This window comes from Aquarana catesbeiana, linkage group LG10 (assembly GCF_042186555.1).
Source record: "Aquarana catesbeiana isolate 2022-GZ linkage group LG10, ASM4218655v1, whole genome shotgun sequence".
Taxonomy (NCBI): domain Eukaryota; kingdom Metazoa; phylum Chordata; class Amphibia; order Anura; family Ranidae; genus Aquarana; species Aquarana catesbeiana.
This window is the reverse complement of record NC_133333.1, coordinates 188,658,915-188,680,526: the sequence shown is the minus strand read 5'-3', so window position 1 is coordinate 188,680,526 and position 21,612 is coordinate 188,658,915.

Below are 21,612 nucleotides of genomic sequence, written 5' to 3'. Positions count from 1 at the left end.
GTCCCAGTGACGTCATCTCCCATGTGATCCGCTGGAACGCGGAAGTGACTTCTCCACTACACCGCTTGTACAGCCGGTGCCTCCGAGCGGAGGTCCGCGGCCACCGCACGGCGTCCATCTAGGCTCCCGTTTGATCACCAGTCACCATCGAGAGACACCGGGACCAGTTCTTTATGGAAGCAGTACATCATCTACCTTAATGTGAGTGTATACTATGCTTTTAACACACTAATAAATCCGCTATACTTAAGAGGCGCTTTCTTTTTTGGTTTTTTATGTTCATATGGAGACTGACTTCACTCAACAGGAAGCTGCCCTTGGTATCTTGGAGAAATAGATTTCCCGGATTCCTAGATTTTCATTGATCCTAGGATCACAGATCTCTTTCTGGCATCATCTATTGACTTTTTTTCCCATTTATTTTGGCTGTATTTCCATGGACTTTGGCGCGATTACATTATTTGTTTTACTGCTGACATGTGGTCCAGAAAGCATGGGCAGGGACGATATATTTCATTCACAGCACACTGGGTAATGCTGCTTGCAACTCAAAAGGATGCAGGACAGGGCTCGATGCTGCAGCTTGTTGTGCCTCCACTTCTCCATACAGCTGGTGGTGATGATGCCAGACCTGTGAGCTCTACCCCCTCCTCCTCCTCTGCCACCTCCATGCCCTCCTCTGCAGAATTGTCCTATGAACATAAGGTACCCCTAAGCGTTCAAAAGGGCTATTCCATAAGTCAGGCTAAAAGGTACCATGCAGTGCTTCAGCTGGTGTGTTTAGGGGACAGGAACCACACTGGAGCAGAGATCCTTGCAGCTTGCAGGGACAAGCCCAGAGGTGGTTCACCACACACCAGCTGGAGCCAGGAATGGTGGTGTGCGATATTTGCTCAAACCTCCTGTCCGCCCTTAGACAGGGAAAGTTGACACATGTGCCATGCCTACCACATGTCATCGATTTGGTGGTGCAGCATTTCCTAAATACGTACCCAGGGTTGCAAGATGTGCTAAAGCTGGCCAGAAGAGTCTGTAGCCATTTCAGGCGGTCATACACAGCCAGTGCTCGGTTGGCTCAAATTTAGCGGGAATTCCACCTGCCCGTACGCCTGATTTGTGACATGCCCACCAGGTGGAACTCGACTTGCTGCAGCAGCTAAACATGCAGCAGAGGGCCGTCAACGAGTACCTCTGTGAGTACAGCACGATGACAGGCTCAGGCCATCTCAGCTTTTTTTCCCCACACCAATGGCTGAACATTAAGGATGCATGCACTGAATTGTCACCATTTGAGGAGGCCACAAAGATGGTGAGCCGTGACAGTGCATGCGTCAGTGACATAATACCTGTTGTGTTCCTGCTGGAGCAGATTCTGCATGGCTATATGGACTGGGCACTGGTGGCAGAGCAGCAGGAGGAAGAGGAGGCAACCAAACAAATAGTACTAAGTATAAAATTGATGCGCTTTAAATAAATAGTGCACAATATGCTGCTGCGACTAAGCTTAAATCCAGGAATAAAAAATGCATACATGTGAATAAAATAAATAAATAATTATGGTGCTAATACATGTGTTAAAATTGCCAAAATAAATCTTCAAATTGGTGATGTGACGGTGAATATAAATAAAATAATAATGACACTCTGAGTACAATGTCCAGGCAGAGATAAATAGTGGGGGAAAGTAAAAATAATTAAACAGTTCCTTCCCTTAATCCAGATTGATTGACTCACTGGGTTAGATCGTTTGTATCAGGATATTTAGTTTTTCTTGCATCCCACTTTAGCCATAATACTGCTGGTGATTCGGCTCTCAGGATAAAGGTTTTATGCAAAGCAAGCAAAGAAAAAATAGATCATTGTGCAGTGAACTTACTAGATAGTACATAAGCAAAACAGGGACAAGAGATACACTCACAAACTCCCGGTCTATTAGAAGCATTCAAATATGCAGATTGCAGTCAGCCGCTGTGGACGAGGTTTCCCATAGAGAAACAGCTGCTGTTAACCTTCAGGTGTATTGCAGCACTGAACGTCCTAAGCTCCTCCCACGCGTTACATCACTGACACGTGACTTTTCCAAGGATAAACCCAGGAAGCCACGGCCTCTGTATTTAAGTCCTATGGCATTGTGGTTACCATGGCGACAGCGCTGTGTTCATTGTCATCATACTGCTTTCTGCTACTAATGACATGTAAATATTTTGGCTTAAGCCTTATTTAATTGTTTTACAAATTGTTAAAAGGGGAACATATATTTATAAATACAGGTTTGCAAACAAATATAGAACACTTCTAGATAAAGAATAAGAACATAAAAAATTGACTTAATTAGTGCGGTCACGAAACTCCCTCCAGTGGTAAATAGTGTTACTACACATTCAATGTTAACACCACAGATCGCATGTCATTACATACTGGGATAGATAGCAAAATCACTAATATGTATGTGTACTTCCGCAAGTAAAATACCAATTGATCCATATTGTGTAGTTACTGGCAACATATTGGATAGGCCCGTATTACACTCACATCCGCTAGTGAAAATTATATAAAAAATATAAAAAAAATTAAAAGATTAAGGTTACATTGTTGCGCCACTAGTTTGCCATTGCAACAATGTTTCAAAAAAGAAAAAAAAAAATGTATATTGAAAAATTAAATTAAAATACTAAATAAATTGATATACATAATTGACTAGATGCACAACCCAAATATTTGATACTATACACTCATTTACAGTAAAATCAAATATATGATCCCTATGATATTATAAAAAATAAATAATACAAATTATTTTTATTTAAAATAAATACTAAAATATAGACTATCGTTAATTGAGTGTAAAGAGACAATAAATTTACGTACCAATTAATACCAACGAAATAAAATATAAATTAAAATTTAAAAATTAAAAATTAATATATATGTAATAAATGTTTAAAAATTAATAAAGCATGTCTTGAGAGTATCACGGAGTATTAAAAATCTGATATGAAGCAATTAAGATCAAATTCTATGTTTAAGCCATTTGGCGCAAGAGTCCCCATCTGAAATATCCATTTAGACTCGCTTTTACTGAGTTCCCTTATCTTATTTGAGCCTCTCCAATGTGGCTTGTATTTCTGAATCGCCCAAAATTTCAACTGTTTGGGGTCACTATTGTGGTGCATAGCAAAATGTCTGGAGACATTATGCTTAGGGAAAGATTTTTTGATGTTCTGGATATGTTCCCTTATGCGTTTCCACGTACCAATATATTGTAGTGAGCATGAGCATTGCAAAACATATACTACTCCTTCCGTCCTGCACGATATAAAGTCCTTAATAGTATGTTCATTGCCAGTACTTGTTGCTGTGAATTTATTACACTTTTGCCCATTTTGTTGGGTATTGATGCAAGCATAACATCTTTTACAGGGGAAGAACCCTTTCCCGTGGAAAAAGGATAATTCCATCAATCTTTTGGGGGGTTCTGGGACGTTTTTGGCAATTAGATCCCTTAATGTGGGGACTCGCCTATAAATGAAGCGAGGCTTATCCGGTAGAATGTTGCAGAGAGTTTTATCTGATTTTAAAAGAGGCCAATGTTTTCTGATGATTCTTTCCATTTTCTTATGTTGAATGCTGTAGTTCATTATCAGTGGTATATCGTTATTATCTTTATTATCTTTGATTTTATCCTGGATCAGCAACTCCCTTGGGGTTTGATTAATCTCCTTGATTTTTTCTGCTATGAATTCCTTGCTATATCCTTTGTCTTCAAACTTTTGTCCCATCAATTGTGCCTGTTTCAGATATTCATTATTGTCTGAGCAATTTCTTCTTAGCCGTATGAATTGCCCCTTGGGAATTGTTGCCAGTAATTACACAATATGGATCAATTGGTATTTTACTTGCGGAAGTACACATACATATTAGTGATTTTGCTATCTATCCCAGTATGTAATGACATGCGATCTGTGGTGTTAACATTGAATGTGTAGTAACACTATTTACCACTGGAGGGAGTTTCGTGACCGCACTAATTAGGTCCATTTTTATGTTCTTATTCTTTATCTAGAAGTGTTCTATATTTGTTTGCAAACCTGTATTTATAAATATATGTTCCCCTTTTAACAATTTGTAAAACAATTAAATAAGGCTTAAGCCAAAATATTTACATGTCATTAGTAGCAGAAAGCAGTATGATGATCCAATGAACACAGCGCTGTCTCCATGGTAACCACAATGCCATAGGACTTAAATACAGAGGCCATGGCTTCCTGGGTTTATCCTTGAAAAAGTCACGTGTCAGTGATGTAACGCGTGGGAGGAGCTTAGGACGTTCAGTGCTGCAATACACCTGAAGGTTAACAGCAGCTGTTTCTCTATGGGAAACCTCGTCCACATCAGCTGACTGCAATCTGCATATTTGAATGCTTCTAATAGACCGGGAGTTTGTGAGTGTATCTCTTGTCCCTGTTTTGCTTATGTACTATCTAGTAAGTTCACTGCACAATGATCTATTTTTTCTTTGCTTGCTTTGCATAAAACCTTTATCCTGAGAGCCAAATCACCAGCAGTATTATGGCTAAAGTGAGATGCAAGAAAAACTAAATATCCTGATACAAACGATCTAACCCAGTGAGTCAATCAATCTGGATTAAGGGAAGGAACTGTTTAATTATTTTTACTTTCCCCCACTATTTATCTCTGCCTGGACATTGCACTCAGAGTGTCATTATTATTTTATTTATATTCACCGTCACATCACCAATTTGAAGATTTATTTTGGCAATTTTAACACATGTATTAGCACCATAATTATTTATTTATTTTATTCACATGTATGCATTTTTTATTCCTGGATTTAAGCTTAGTCGCAGCAGCATATTGTGCACTATTTATTTAAAGAGCATCAATTTTATACTTAGTACTATTTGTTTGGTTGTCTGATCACCCTATATTGATAGCAGCTTTAATTTACTGATTTTTTCATAGCACTAACTATATTGGTATATATATTTTTAAGCACAATTTATTTATATCACACATATCTATCCACATCAGCGCTTGGTTTTTATTCATTTTTTTAGGAGGAAGAGGAGGACTTCCTTTCCTCTCAAGGCCCACTTTATCCAGACACCATCATTCCTATGTCACAAAACACACAGGAGGGGAGAGGGGAGGAGGATGAAGAGGAGGATTCTGGCACTTTCATAGGCTGCAAAGAAGAGGAAGACATGCATCAATCTGTAAGCAATGGCTTTCCAACCCCAGGACCCTTGGGAGTAATACATGGCTGGGAGGAGGAAGTTCCAGATGCTGTCATCCTGAGTGGCCCCAAGGAGTCTATGCTTCTCAAGCCTCTGCACATGGGAAACCTCATGCTTCAAAGCCTGCAAAAGGACCCAAGAATACATGGCATAAAGGAGAAGGATGATTACTGGTTGGCAACCCTCCTTGACCACCGATATAAGTGGAAGGTCTCAGAACTCATCCCATCCCTACAGAGAGTGCAGAAGATAAAATCTCTTGAGGACACGTTAAAGAGGATTTTATTGAACGTTTTCCCTGACTCCAGTAGGTTACAGTGTCATGGAAAACATAGTTTTGAACCTTCTGTTGGTCAAGAAAGGAGCGTTGGAGAAGGCGTCCTCCTAAGTGAGGCATTTTGGAATTTTTTTAATCCTCGCTGCGCAGGGCTGTCAGCTTCCACATCCCTTCAGCAGCTTCTGCATCACACGGTGGACGATTACCTCAGGGCCAAAACAGAGATGGAGAGCTTTCCAGCTGACGATCCACTGGGTCATGAGAACAGACCACTGGCCAGAACTTGCCCAGTATGCTATTGAGTTGTTGGGCTGCCCTGCATCCAGTGTGCTTTCAGAACGGGCATTCAGTGTTTTATAAACTTTTATAAAAATGAATCAGTCCTGGATTACCAGCTATGAAGCCCCAGATGCCGATGTCACTGATTTTGGGATGTGGAATTTCTGCAGAACTTCAAAGCTGCCTAGCTTTGAGGATGTTCAATCATTTCATCTGGAAGAATGTTTTTGGTATAAGTTTTATGGGCACAATTAACACCCAAAGACCAATTTTTCAAAACCTGTTTCACAGGTGCATATAATTGCAATTTTTTTTGCCTTCATTAAGTGCACCTCTATAAGGTTACGGTGGGAAGGCGCCCCTGACACCCAAAAACTTTTTTTTTTTTTTGCACTTGTTTGACAGGTGCATATCATTGCAATTTTTTACAGCAAAGCCAATTTTTGCTTTCATCAAGATTACCTCTATAGGGTTACAGTGGGAAGGCACCACCGACACCGAAAGACCAAATTTTACTCACCCGTTACTTCTATCCAAAGTCAAAGTGACACCAGAACGTATCCAAAAAATCTCTAATCTTGTTCCCAGTGCACTACATTGTGGCCTCATCATACATACCTGCTCCCCAGCTGTTGCAGAGCAAAATAAAGGCAGCTTGCAGGGAAAATTGAATTTTTGGGGGGCTTTTTTAAATGCTATTATTGCTGCAGCAGATTCTAGACATGGTTCAGATCTACCACTATACAGTTAGACCCAGGGGACTATATTGGAAGGATTTTTTCATTTTTATGCTTTCACTTTAAAAAATCAAAAAATCACTGCTCATTTAAAGTTTTTCACAAACTTTTTTTTTTATTGATACATGTCCCCCAGACCAGGACCCGGACCCCTATAACCATTGTATGCCCAATTACTTGCATATAAGCCTTCAAAATGGGAACTTTTGACTTTTGACATTCAGGTCCCATTGACTTTAATGGGGTTCGTTATTCGGGTCCGAACTTTCACAGTTTTCGAAAGTTCTGGTGCGAATTGAACAGGGGTCCGTTCGGCCCATCCCTACTAATGATACCGTTTTCATTACTAAAATTTTTTATATAGTCCCTTATTATCCCTTCCAAGAGCTTATATACTACTGATGTTAGGCTAACTGGTCTGTAGTTCCCAGGGATATATCTTGGTCCTTTTTTAAAGATTGGTGCTACATTGGCTTTTCTCCAATCAGCTGGTACCATACCAGTTAGTAGACTGTTCATAAAAATTAGGAACAATGGTCTGGCAATTACTTGACTGAGCTCCTTAAGGACCCTCGGGTGCAAGCCACCTGGTCCCGGTAACTGATTTGTGTTAAGCTTTTCAAGTCTGTTTCTGATTTTATCCTCTGTTAACCATGGGGGTGCTTCCTGTGACTTGTCATGAGGATAAACATTGCGGTTTTGGTTACCGAAGCCCCCCGTTGCCCTCGTGAAGACTGGGGAGAAGAATACATTCAAAACCTTCGCCATCTCACCATCCTTTGTAACCAGAATCCCCTCATCATTCTTTATGGGGCCAATATGATCGGTCCTTCCTCTTTTACTATTTATGTACTTAAAGAATTTCTTGGAATTTTTGTTACTCTCCTCCGCTATGTGCCTTTCGTGTTCAATCTTAGCCGCCCTGATTACACCCTTACATTCCTTATACAGTTGGACTGCTGATGATGATCCCTCAGCCTTGTATTTTTTGAAGGCCTTCTCCTTTGCTTTTATATGAATTTTTACATTGACGTTAAGCCACCCAGGGTTTTCATTAGCTCTTTTACATTTATTACCCATTGGGATGCACTGGCTAATACCCTTATTTAATATGCTGTTAAATCATACCCATTTTTCCTCTGTGTTTTTTGTTCCTAAGATTTTATCCTATTTAGTATCTTCTAGCAAGGAGTGTAGTTTCTGGAAGTTGGCTCTTTTGAAATTCTGTTTCTTTGTATTCCCCTTATGTTTCCTATTTGTGTGATTTATGCTGAATCTAATTGACCTGTGATCGCTGTTTCCTAAGTTGCCCCATATTTATACATGTGCAATCAAGTCTGTATTGTTAGTAATCAGTAGGTCTAGTAACGCATTGTTTCTTGTTGGTGCATTTACCATCTGAGACATGAAATTGTCCTGTAAGACATTTAGGAAATAGCGAGCCTTAGATGAATGCGTGGTTCCTTTCGCCAAGCCTATGTCTGGATAATTAAAATCCCCATTATAATGACACTTACCATCCTTGCTGCCATTCCAAACTGTGATAGGAGGTCCGTCTCCCTCTCCTCCCTCAGGTTAGGGGGCCTATAGCATACTCCCAATATTACTTTCTCCTTGATTTCCTCCCTTTGTTACCCTATCCATAAGTATTCCACCTCTTCCCTTGCTCCATTAGTGATGTTATCCCTCATACCTGTATATCATTTTTGATATACAGACCTACCCCTCCCCCTTTTTTACCCTCCCTGTCCCTGCGATATAGGGAATACCCTTGAATAGTTGCCAGCCAATCATGAGAGCTATTGAACCAGGTCTCTGAAATTTCCACTAAATCTAATTCCATCCTGATACAGTAGCATCTCTAGTTCTCCCATCTTGTCCGCTAGACTTCTGGCATTAGTGAACACGCCTTGTAGTTTGGTCCAGACTCCTTATTGGGTGTTCTGAGGTTGCAAATAGGACATGTTACTATACTTACCATGGGTTTAGGTGTTTTAGCCAACCTACCACTAATGCCCCCAATACTACGAACTGAAATACGTTCTCCACACTGGCTATCTCTATGTCTGGCCCCCGTTGCCTAGTTTAAAAGCCCCTCTAACTTTTTGCCCATCTTCATTCCCAGCAGATCTGCACCCTCCTCATTTAGGTGCAGTCCGTCCCTTCTATAGAGCTGATGACTGACTGAAAAATCATCTCAGTTCTCCAGGAACCCAAACCCCTCTTTTCTACAACAGCTCCTCAGCCACTGGTTTACTGCCCTAATCTCCCACTGCCTTTCTGGTGTAGCTCGAGGTACCGGTAGTATTTTTGAAAATACTACCTTGGAGGTCCTATTCCTCAATTTAGCTCCTAAATCCCTAAAATCATTTTTTAGGACACTCCATCTTCCTCTGACTTTATCATTGATGCCAACATGCACCATGGCAGCAGGGTCTTCCCCAGCTCCCTCCCCCCCGGTAATCTGTCCACCAGATTCGTTATATGCCGAACCCGAGCACCCAGTAGACAACATACAGTTTGGCGCTTCAGGTCCTTGTGACAGATTGCCCTCTCTGTCCTTCTGAAGATTGGGTTCCCTACAACCAAAATCTTTCTTTCCCTTGTCTCCCCCCCTCTCACTGGAGGAGTTCTTCCCCTTTCCCCTGGCAGCTAGGGGCGTCACTCTGCTCCAGCAATACTGGTCCCTGACTGTTTTCACCAATGTCATGCAACTGGGCATACTTATTGGGATCTTCCAGCTCAGGATCGGCCTCCCTGACTCTTTCCCCTCTACCCTTCCTGACTTTCACCCATCTACTCTTCTCTGGTGCCTGACCCTCTTTCTCTCCACCCGCCTCTGTGCTGGCCCCTGCCAGCACCTGCCGTGTACGTTCCCAGCTCTCCTTTGGGATGGAGATTCTTTTCAGTGTTGACAGTTGCTTCCCTAGATTCAGATCCTGGGCTTCCAGGGAAACAACGTGCTTACATTTTGCACAGCAGAATTCGTCCTCGATCAGATGATCAAGGAAGGCATACATGCCGCAAGATGTACACCTAGTCACATCTCCAACCCTGCCGGTCATCGTAACTACTAATTTAATGGGGATTGGGAATTATGCTCTGTCGAATTAACTAACAAATAGCTTCCTGACACTAATACTCAACAAAACAATACACAGGTACTCACATACACAGGTACTCACAGCACCCATGCACTCGGGTACTCACAGCACCGCTGTACTTGGGTACTCTAAGCACCTGTGCACCCGGGTACTCATAGCACTCTACACAGGTACTCACAATACACAGATACTCACAATACACAGGTACTCACACTACACAGGTATTCAAACTACTCAGGTACTCACATTACTCAACAATACACAGTGTCCCCATTACACACAGTCAGTCTTTTCTGTTAGTTATGCCTTGACAGCTCTGTACCTGCTAAAACGCCCCTGCAATCTGACACTTTCAGGGCTTGTCAGCACCTACAGTCTCCCCGGTCAGCCTGCCTGTTTCTGCTCACTCCACTCCCCTGTCTGCCTGTCACTCTCCCTCTCCGGTTCGCAGCACACTAACCTGTCGCTTCCCAGTCGGACTTGTCACCTCGCTGTCTCCTGGAGCTGGTACTGTCCTCAGTGCCTCCCACTCCCGATGGCCCGCTCCTGCTGCCGGTCTCAGTCCTCCGGGTCATCCACCGCTGCTTCTCCTGTCTGGGGGGGTTGGCTCTGTCTGCACTCACACACCCAAGCAGTCGCACACACAAAACACAGTTCCCGGACACCACGCTCCTCAGCTCCTCTGCCCCTCTGCTGATTCAGGTTTTTGTGCCAACGCAACAGCACCACCACATGGACTTCTCTGTTCGAGCATTTACAAGTATAGATATAGATTTTCTCAAAGAGACTTTACTTGTGCAAGTAACCTGGGGCAGCCACAGTTAGGTTTAGTTAGGAAAAAGACGTTATTGCATGTTATACATGTTGTGCTAAGTTTACAGTAAAAGTTGAATTCAGCTGCTCAGAGCCTGGTCTGAAGTTATTCAAAGGGATGCGTGTATTGTCTTGATGTATTACTATAGAACTTGGGTCCATAACCACAATTTGGGGTTTGCTTAACATCACTATGACAAAGGTTCATTCAACAAGAAAAGAACAATGAGGTAGTTGTCATGAGTAGTCACAAGGAGGAACAGCAACCAGTCATTGGAGTGGTACCTGGTTAGGTGACAGGTTCTCCTGTAGCGAGGGGGTCCGTACTTTGACTGCCTCCCTAGCTGTCCATTTCCACTGATCACCTGGAGTGGGCTAGCATTATGGTAATCTATGGGGGTTGATTTACCAAAATTGGAGAGTGCAAAATCAGTCAGCTGTGCATGGTAGCCGATCAGCATCTAACTTCAGCTTGTCCAATTATGCTTTCACAAAAAAAACATTTTGCACTTTATAGTTTTAGCAAATCAACCCCATTGCCTAATCACTAGGTAAAGGAAGAGAAGAGTTAAATGAGAGCATGCATGAGGTCCATGCTATGTGCTCGGCGGGATCCCATTCTGTTACTGGGAGTGAGGTAACAGAGGTACCCTGACCAGTGGAGTGGGCAGAGACTTAGTGTCAGGAGGCACAGGCCGCCTCTGTCCGCCGGGCTTCAGGGCGCATGCGCGGTGGACTCGCGCTACGCCGTACACCCGTTCGCGGCCTGATGCTGCGGCGCCCGCAGGTGCACGACGGTCCCCGCGTGCGCGCCGTGGCCCGTGCGGGTGCCCGGTAGCGCGTCACGCTGACGCGCTCGCCGGAGGGCTACATCTGACGGCTCCAGCACCCAGTCGGGTTGCTGGTTTGTCGTCAGCTGTGCCCTGTTCCCTGTACCTCTGCTGTTTCCTGTCTATCCTATTGACCCTGTGCTGAACCTTGCTTATACCACGGATTACTCTGCCTGCCTGATACCCCTGACCTCTGCCTGTACCACGGATTACTCTGCCTGCCTGATTCCCCTGACCTCTGCCTGTACCACGGATTACTCTGTCTGCCTGATACCCCTGACCTCTGCCTGTACCACGGATTACTCTGCCTGCCTGATACCCCTGACCTCTGCTTGATTAACGGACTCTGTTCTGCTTGATACCCCGGTTCTGACCTCTGCCTGATTAACGGACTCTGCTCTTCCTGATACCCCGGTTCTGACCTCTGCTTGATTAACGGACTCTGCTCTGCCTGATACCCCGGTTCGGATCTAACTTCTTGTCTTTCAGTTCTTCGGTACCAAACGGCAACCTGGACTTCCCTCAGGCTCTTCTGAACCCTGCTACTACCGGAAGCCCGTGCCTACGCGTGCCCTCATCTCCCTGTATCACTTCCAGGGGTTCGAGTGCGCGTGGTCGTAAGGGCGAGCTGCTCTCGGCATCTTGGCCTCGGTGAGTATAGTCGTGACAGTACAAACCAGCCAGATGTCCGAGGCCGACAGAGCGTGCTCTCCTTTGGAGATCCTGTGTCAGCAGGTTTCCACTCTGGCCGACTCCGTCCAGAAGCTACAGGAGGGATACACTCAGATTGACAACCGCCTCCAACAAATTACCAGGGTAGTCCCTCCTGCCGCTGCAGCTCCCACACCCAGCAGTGAAGGTCCGCTTCCCCAGGCCACCACCAGTCCCACAGTTGTCATGGCGCTTCCAGAACCTAGGGTCCCTACACCCGAACGGTTCTCAGGGGACCGTAAAAAATTCAGGGCTTTTAAGAACGCATGCTCTCTCTACTTTGCCCTTCAGCCCCGGACGTTCGCATCAGAGATCGTCAAGGTGGGATTCGCGATATCACTGCTGTCAGAAGAACCTCAGGCCTGGGCTCACGGCTTAATGGAACAGGGAAGTCCTGTGTTAAACACCATAGATACCTTCTTCGAGAGTATGTCCAAACTCTATGATGACCCACAGCGGATGGCTACAGCTGAAGCCATCTTACACCACCTGTCCCAAGGGAAGAGACCAATTGAAGACTATACAGTGGAATTTCGTAAATGGGCGGCCGACACAAATTGGAACGAGCCGGCTCTGCGCTATCAGTACCGTCAAGGCTTGTCCGAACTCCTCAAGGATGAATTAGCCAGAATGGAGACTCCCGCTTCCTTGGAAGAGTTAATTCAGGCAGCCACGAAACTAGATAGGCGCCTGCGGGAACGTCGCTCAGAGCGGTTCCAGGGTCCACGCCCTACGTGGACGCCATTCAGTGCCTCACCCATGCAGTCACCATCTCCTACGGCAGCTGGGTCTACGACACCTCCCGAGGCCGAGCCCATGCAGCTTGGCCTGGTCCGAGCTCCACTAACCTCAGAAGAGAGGCAATGCAGACGGCAGTCCAACTTGTGTCTCTATTGCGGGGGAGCCGTACACTTCCTGCGCAGCTGTCCAATAAGGCCCAGTAAGTTTCTTCACCCAAAATTGATGAATTGCCAAGACAATAATGCTCCAAAATCTTACGTGATGTTGTTTGTTTCTCTGCAGCTACCGGAAGGGGAGTCTCGCCTACCAGCCATCATTGATTTGGGTGCTTGTAGTTGCTTCATGGATGCAGCCCTGGCCCGCGACCTACGTATTCCCTTGCAAACTAAAGCTCAAGGTCTACAAGTGCATCTGGCTGATGGGTCTCTCCCTAGTTCGGGTCCAATCACCCAGGAAACTTGGCCTATTTTAGTAACCACTGACTCCGGGCATCAAAAGCTCCTACGGCTTGACCTCATTCATTCTCCCATTTTTCCAGTCATCTTAGGCCTGCCCTGGTTACAGGCTCATGATCCACAGATCCAATGGAGCACTAAGGCGGTATCCTTCTCCTCTCCGTATTGCTCTGAACATTGCCTCCCTTCGATCCCAAAAGTTTGTGCTACGGCTACTATTCCGTCAGACAAGCTCCAACAGATTCCCCCCGAATACCTTGAGTTCCAAGAGGTCTTCAATAAACAGATAGCCGACCGTCTACCACCTCATCGGCCTTATGACTGTCCGATCGATCTGCTGCCGGGATCAGAGATCCCGTTCGGTCGTATATTTCCCCTCTCAGAGACTGAACTGGAGGCTCTCAAACAATACATCAATGAGAACCTGGAAAAAGGTTTTGTCCGTCCTTCGTCTTCACCTGCCGGAGCGGGGATATTCTTTGTTGGGAAGAAGGATGGATCCCTTAGACCATGTGTGGACTACCGGCAGCTTAATAATATCACCATCAAGAACAGGTATCCACTGCCGCTTATCCCGGAGCTTTTCCAACGATTCCGATCCGCCAAAGTCTTTTCCAAATTAGACCTCCGGGGTGCCTATATCCTTGTCAGAATCAGAGCCGGGGATGAATGGAAGACGGCCTTCAGGTCCAGGTTTGGACACTTCGATTACTTGGTGATGCCATTCGGGCTTTGTATTGCTCCAGCCACTTTTCAGCACCTAGTCAATGATATATTCCGAGAATACCTGGATGATTTCCTTGTTGTCTATCTAGACGATATACTTATTTTCTCCTCCACGATTGAGCTACACAAGAGGCATGTCAAAAAGGTTCTTACCATATTGAAGCAGCACAAGCTTTATTTGAAAGTGGAGAAGTGCGAATTCGAAAGATCAGTGGTACAATTCTTGGGGTTCATCATATCAGCAAATGGGATCGCAATGGATCCCCAAAAGATACAAGTCATTCAGGAGTGGCCAGCCCCGTCCGATAAAAAAGGGGTCCAACGGTTCATAGGATTCGCCAACTTTTACCGGAAATTCATTGTTGGATTCTCGGCCATAGTGGCACCCATCACCCAGCTAACCCGCCAGCACGGTTCCTTCCGGTGGTCCGAAGCTGCACAAGAAGCCTTCCTGAAATTGAAAACCCTGTTCAGTTCTGCTCCAATTCTGCGCCATCCCGACCCTTCTCAGCCATTTGTATTGGAGGTGGACGCCTCGGAAATTGCAACAGGAGCAATTCCTTCCCAAAGACAAGGGCCCAAAGCCATCCTACACCCCATTGCATTTGCATCCCGGAGACTCAGCCCGCCGGAATTAAACTACGACGTGGGTGACAGGGAGCTGCTGGCCATAAAATTCGCTCTAGAAGAATGGAGGTATTTGCTTGAAGGCGCATTACACCCAGTGATTATCTTTACAGATCATAAGAACCTTGAGTACTTACGGACAGCAAAACGGCTAAAACCTAGACAAGCCCGTTGGGCTCTCTTTTTCTTTCGCTTCAACTTTCACATATCTTACAGACCTGGTGCAAAGAATGGAAAGGCAGACGCACTCTTGCGGATGTTCTCGGCAGATTCCCAGACTTCAGAACCTAGTACTATCCTCTCTCCTCAAAACTTCCTTGGGATGGCACAGGTGGACTTGATGTCATCCATCAAGTCCTCGTCTAACTCATGTACGGAACCAGAGATACATTCCTTGAAAAGAAATGGGAATTTTTTTTGGATCCGTGGGAAAATTTTTGTACCTCGGGAGACACGGTCACTAACCCTTAAAATGTGCCATGACCATAAACTCGCAGGGCACTTCGGGATAAGGAAGACGTCTGAGCTGGTCCCTCGCTCCTTCTGGTGGCCTGGGTGGAGACGGGATTGCAAGGAATATGTGGCCTCCTGTCCTCTATGTCAGCGGAACAAAGGTCAAAATGCCAAGTCTTGGGGTCTACTAAAACCCCTGCCCATTCCAGAACGGCCATGGTCTGACGTATCCATGGATTTCATAGTGGACTTGCCAGCCTCGGGGGGTTTTACCACTATTTTTGTCGTAGTCGACCGTCTCTCCAAGATGGCTCATTTTTTGCCCATGAAGGGCACCCCTTCTGCCATGGAGACGGCCAATATTTTTCTGAAAGAAATCATCAGGCTCCATGGTGTACCAAAGAGTATTGTGTCAGACAGGGGTGTACAATTTACGTCCAAATTCTGGAGGGAGCTCTGCAAAGCCCTGGATATCAAGGTCTGTCTCTCATCAGCTTACCACCCTCAGAGCAATGGCCAAACGGAGAGGACGAACCAGACCCTAGAGCAATACATCCGGTGTTTCTGCTCAGGATCCCAGGATGATTGGGCAAGTCTTCTCCCATACGCGGAGTTCGCTTATAACTATTCTGTTCACGCTGCTACCAACCAAACGCCTTTCTGGGCAAATTGCGGATTCCACCCCACGTTTTTGTCTAACGATGTTCCTGAGATAGTAGTCCCCGCAGTGCATGACAGAATAACCTCTTTACAAGCTAATTTCCAGAGGATTCAAGACATGTTGCAGAAAGCTCAAGCAGATTACAAGGAACAGTATGACCGGGGCAGGAGGGAGAACCCAACCTTTAATATAGGGGAGGAGGTCTGGTTGTCCACCACCAACCTTTTTTTTTTTTTTTTTTTAAACAATAGATTTTTATTGGTATATTTGCAAAATATACAAAATTCAGAATGCAAGTAGATTATACATTTCTCATATGTACAACTTGTTCGACATTCAGGAACTTATTACTTTAAAAGCGTAAAACAGCTTAACTGGTAAGGGTACTAAGAAATATTCTCATTGGATCAAAGAAAAATAAAAATAATTTTCCCCATGGGGCTTTAAAACAGCAATGCACATAATGAAAGGAAGTTCTTAATAGATGTATAAAAAGTTTTATCCAATATCATGGTTTGAAGTACAGTATAGAAAATCATCTGGTACAGTAACACACATCTTATTCCCCAGTGCAGTAACAAACACATATTAATACACATAATTAGGTTACATGTTACATAAATAGCAAGCCCCGACGCGTTTCGACCTGTATATGGTCTCTTCAGGGGGACAGTTGGATCTAAAAAAGAATTACATAAATTAAATTCAAATAGATAAATATATATATTATTGTGCATCACTTGGATTAAACCAAGATAATGAGTCTTTACCGCTAAATGGTGGAATGGGTGTTCTCTAGTCCAGGATATGTGCTGAGGGCCAATGGAAACACTGGAGGGCTCGGGGGGTCACCCTCACTCTCCCAGGAGAGCCAGCCTCAGGGGGCTTACAAGGAGCCACACTTAGCGCGCCCCCCGGGAGGGGGGGGGAAGGGGAGATGAGGGGGAGGAGCCCACACCTGCAACAGAAACCCAAGAATAGCCATGTATTAGTTAGAGGAAGTTTGATAATTAACTTGGTAATGTACTGAGTGTTTCCAATTTGTCTATGTGGAGACTGGCGTTGGATAGGATTTTTACTATGTAAATATATTGAAATGTTAATTCCATTCCATAAATGTAATCGATAAGATTTAATGATCGTGTGATCCAACAATGCAGTGGTATGGTAGGTCTATTATACTATTGTAATGGATAGGTTAATAAGAAGGATAGAGTGGGTGAAAAAGAGGGAAAAAGCTCTACACTAGAGCCCTTATTTTTGCATGATCGCCACCAAGCTTATCACATTGAACCTATCAACAAGTCCAACATTACCTCCAGCCTACACGATTTATACAACTGATAAGGTAAACTTTTTGTTATTTCACTTTTATTCCACACAGCACTCTCCTACATACACACACCATCCTACATACACACTTTCACATTTTGATTGGCTTTTCACTTTTTTAGTTCACTTTTCGTTTCTTTTTTGTTTTCACACAGTAGGCACCAAGCAAGCACCATGTCATGTTACCACACCATGCACCACCTCATTCACACCATTCTCCACCACACAATGCACTCCTCTCCATTCAGGCCATCGTTGTTGCTGTGTTTTTTTTTTTTTTTTTTTTTTTCACACACACATCTTTTTCCCTCTTTTTCACCCACTCTATCCTTCTTATTAACCTATCCATTACAATAGTATAATAGACCTACCATACCACTGCATTGTTGGATCACACGATCATTAAATCTTATCGATTACATTTATGGAATGGAATTAACATTTCAATATATTTACATAGTAAAAATCCTATCCAACGCCAGTCTCCACAGGTCGAAACGCGTCGGGGCTTGCTATTTATGTAACATGTAACCTAATTATGTGTATTAATATGTGTTTGTTACTGCACTGGGGAATAAGATGTGTGTTACTGTACCAGATGATTTTCTATACTGTACTTCAAACCATGATATTGGATAAAACTTTTTATACATCTATTAAGAACTTCCTTTCATTATGTGCATTGCTGTTTTAAAGCCCCATGGGGAAAATTATTTTTATTTTTCTTTAATTCAATTTCCGGGGTGTGCAGCCTTTCTTATCTCTTTTATGTGTGTCTTCCTTTTTTCATATTTCAATTTTGGGTGGTTAAACACCCCTCCCCACCTTGACACATTAGAGATAAGACATGGGCTGTGTGTTTCCTTCTCTTCACGTATCCTGCACACTGTTAATCAATTGTTCCCACTCGGTTAACTTTTAACAATCCCATGCATGAGGGGGAATCTAACTTAGACCCCCACACTGCATGATATTCAATTGCCTTATATGGCAATTGCTGACAAACTTTATTTATATTCTACCTATTTTCATACTGACATTCGATGCAGGAACGTGGGGACCTGGAACCAATACACAGCCCATGTAAAAAATTCAAAAAATGTTAATACAAAATAAACAAAAAACATACCAGACCATCAACATTTGCTGTGTGCTATGTTGGTGATCCCATGAAGTCAGTCATTCATGTCCTACTGACACCATCCCCAATATTTTTGTTTTTGTTTTGAGGGCCATTTTTTGGACTGGCGGGTGTTGGTGGTGCCTCCTCTCCCTTCTTGGGGTGAGTCTGACCCCTCGCGGCTTCCCGGCAGGAAAAGGGGGGGGGGCATGCGAATTCCTTTGCGTGCCCCCTTTTTTGCTCACCGCTGCAGTTAAGGTGAGCTCTATCCTGCCGGCGGCGTCCCGTGCTCATCTCCGGACGTTTGACGGAGTGCGCATGCCTGTAAGGGCCTGGCTTGCGCACAACGTCATGACGTCACGCGCATTGCGGCGGAGATGACGACAGTGGTCGGGGCCTGTAGGCCTTCCGGGACGCCGAGGGAGCCACACAGGGGCCGCTCCATCAGCGGTTCCAGTGCCAATCCCTCCGGGTTTTTTTTTTTTTTTTTTTTTTCTTGGGGGCGGTGTGGGTGGGGGGTTTGCACCTGCACATGATTATCCCATTTGCCTGAATTTGGATATAAAGGGAGACTGGAGGCCTGATAATCAGATCATGATCTCCTACAGGCCAGGATGAATGCTACTGCTGCCAGGTTCTTTCTACACTAGAGCCCTTATTTTTGCATGATCGCCACCAAGCTTATCACATTGAACCTATCAACAAGTCCAACATTACCTCCAGCCTACACGATTTATACAACTGATAAGGTAAACTTTTTGTTATTTCACTTTTATTCCACACAGCACTCTCCTACATACACACACCATCCTACATACACACTTTCACATTTTGATTGGCTTTTCACTTTTTTAGTTCACTTTTCATTTCTTTTTTGTTTTCACACAGTAGGCACCAAGCAAGCACCATGTCATGTTACCACACCATGCACCACCTCATTCACACCATTCTCCACCACACAATGCACTCCTCTCCATTCAGGCCAACGTTGTTGCTGTGTTTTTTTGTTTTTTTTTTTTGTTTTTTTGTTTTTTTTCACACACACATCTTTTTCCCTCTTTTTCACCCACTCTATCCTTCTTATTAACCTATCCATTACAATAGTATAATAGACCTACCATACCACTGCATTGTTGGATCACACGATCATTAAATCTTATCGATTACATTTATGGAATGGAATTAACATTTCAATATATTTACATAGTAAAAATCCTATCCAACGCCAGTCTCCACATAGACAAATTGGAAACACTCAGTACATTACCAAGTTAATTATCAAACTTCCTCTAACTAATACATGGCTATTCTTGGGTTTCTGTTGCAGGTGTGGGCTCCTCCCCCTCATCTCCCCTCCCCCCCCCTCCCAGGGGGCACGCTAAGTGTGGCTCCTTGTAAGCCCCCTGAGGCTGGCTCTCCTGGGAGAGTGAGGGTGGCCCCCCGAGCCCTCCAGTGTTTCCATTGGACCTCAGCACATATCCTGGACTAGAGAACACCCATTCCACCATTTAGCGGTAAAGACTCATTATCTTGGTTTAATCCAAGTGATGCACAATAATATATATATATTTATCTATTTGAATTTAATTTATGTAATTCTTTTTTAGATCCAACTGTCCCCCTGAAGAGACCATATACAGGTCGAAACGCGTCGGGGCTTGCTATTTATGTAACATGTAACCTAATTATGTGTATTAATATGTGTTTGTTACTGCACTGGGGAATAAGATGTGTGTTACTGTACCAGATGATTTTCTATACTGTACTTCAAACCATGATATTGGATAAAACTTTTTATACATCTATTAAGAACTTCCTTTCATTATGTGCATTGCTGTTTTAAAGCCCCATGGGGAAAATTATTTTTATTTTTCTTTAATTCAATTTCCGGGGTGTGCAGCCTTTCTTATCTCTTTTATGTGTGTCTTCCTTTTTTCATATTTCAATTTTGGGTGGTTAAACACCCCTCCCCACCTTGACACATTAGAGATAAGACATGGGCTGTGTGTTTCCTTCTCTTCACGTATCCTGCACACTGTTAATCAATTGTTCCCACTCGGTTAACTTTTAACAATCCCATGCATGAGGGGGAATCTAACTTAGACCCCCACACTGCATGATATTCAATTGCCTTATATGGCAATTGCTGACAAACTTTATTTATATTCTACCTATTTTCATACTGACATTCGATGCAGGAACGTGGGGACCTGGAACCAACACACAGCCCATGTAAAAAATTCAAAAAATGTTAATACAAAATAAACAAAAAACATACCAGACCATCAACATTTGCTGTGTGCTATGTTGGTGATCCCATGAAGTCAGTCATTCATGTCCTACTGACACCATCCCCAATATTTTTGTTTTTGTTTTGAGGGCCATTTTTTGGACTGGCGGGTGTTGGTGGTGCCTCCTCTCCCTTCTTGGGGTGAGTCTGACCCCTCGCGGCTTCCCGGCAGGAAAAGGGGGGGGCATGCGAATTCCTTTGCGTGCCCCCTTTTTTGCTCACCGCTGCAGTTAAGGTGAGCTCTATCCTGCCGGCGGCGTCCCGTGCTCATCTCCGGACGTTTGACGGAGTGCGCATGCCTGTAAGGGCCCGGCTTGCGCACAACGTCATGACGTCACGTGCATTGCGACGGAGATGACGACAGTGGTCGGGGCCTGTAGGCCTTCCGGGACGCCGAGGGAGCCACACAGGGGCCGCTCCATCAGCGGTTCCAGTGCCAATCCCTCCGGGTTTTTTTTTTTTTTTTTTTTTTCTTGGGGGCGGTGTGGGTGGGGGGTTTGCACCTGCACATGATTATCCCATTTGCCTGAATTTGGATATAAAGGGAGACTGGAGGCCTGATAATCAGATCATGATCTCCTACAGGCCAGGATGAATGCTACTGCTGCCAGGTTCTTTCTACACTAGAGCCCTTATTTTTGCATGATCGCCACCAAGCTTATCACATTGAACCTATCAACAAGTCCAACATTACCTCCAGCCTACATGATTTATACAACTGATAAGGTAAACTTTTTGTTATTTCACTTTTATTCCACACAGCACTCTCCTACATACACACACCATCCTACTTACACACTTTCACATTTTGATTGGCTTTTCACTTTTTTAGTTCACTTTTCATTTCTTTTTTGTTTTCACACAGTAGGCACCAAGCAAGCACCATGTCATGTTACCACACCATGCACCACCTCATTCACACCATTCTCCACCACACAATGCACTCCTCTCCATTCAGGCCATCGTTGTTGCTGTGTTTTTTTTTTTTTTTTTTTTTTTCACACACACATCTTTTTCCCTCTTTTTCACCCACTCTATCCTTCTTATTAACCTATCCATTACAATAGTATAATAGACCTACCATACCACTGCATTGTTGGATCACACGGTCATTAAATCTTATCGATTACATTTATGGAATGGAATTAACATTTCAATATATTTACATAGTAAAAATCCTATCCAACGCCAGTCTCCA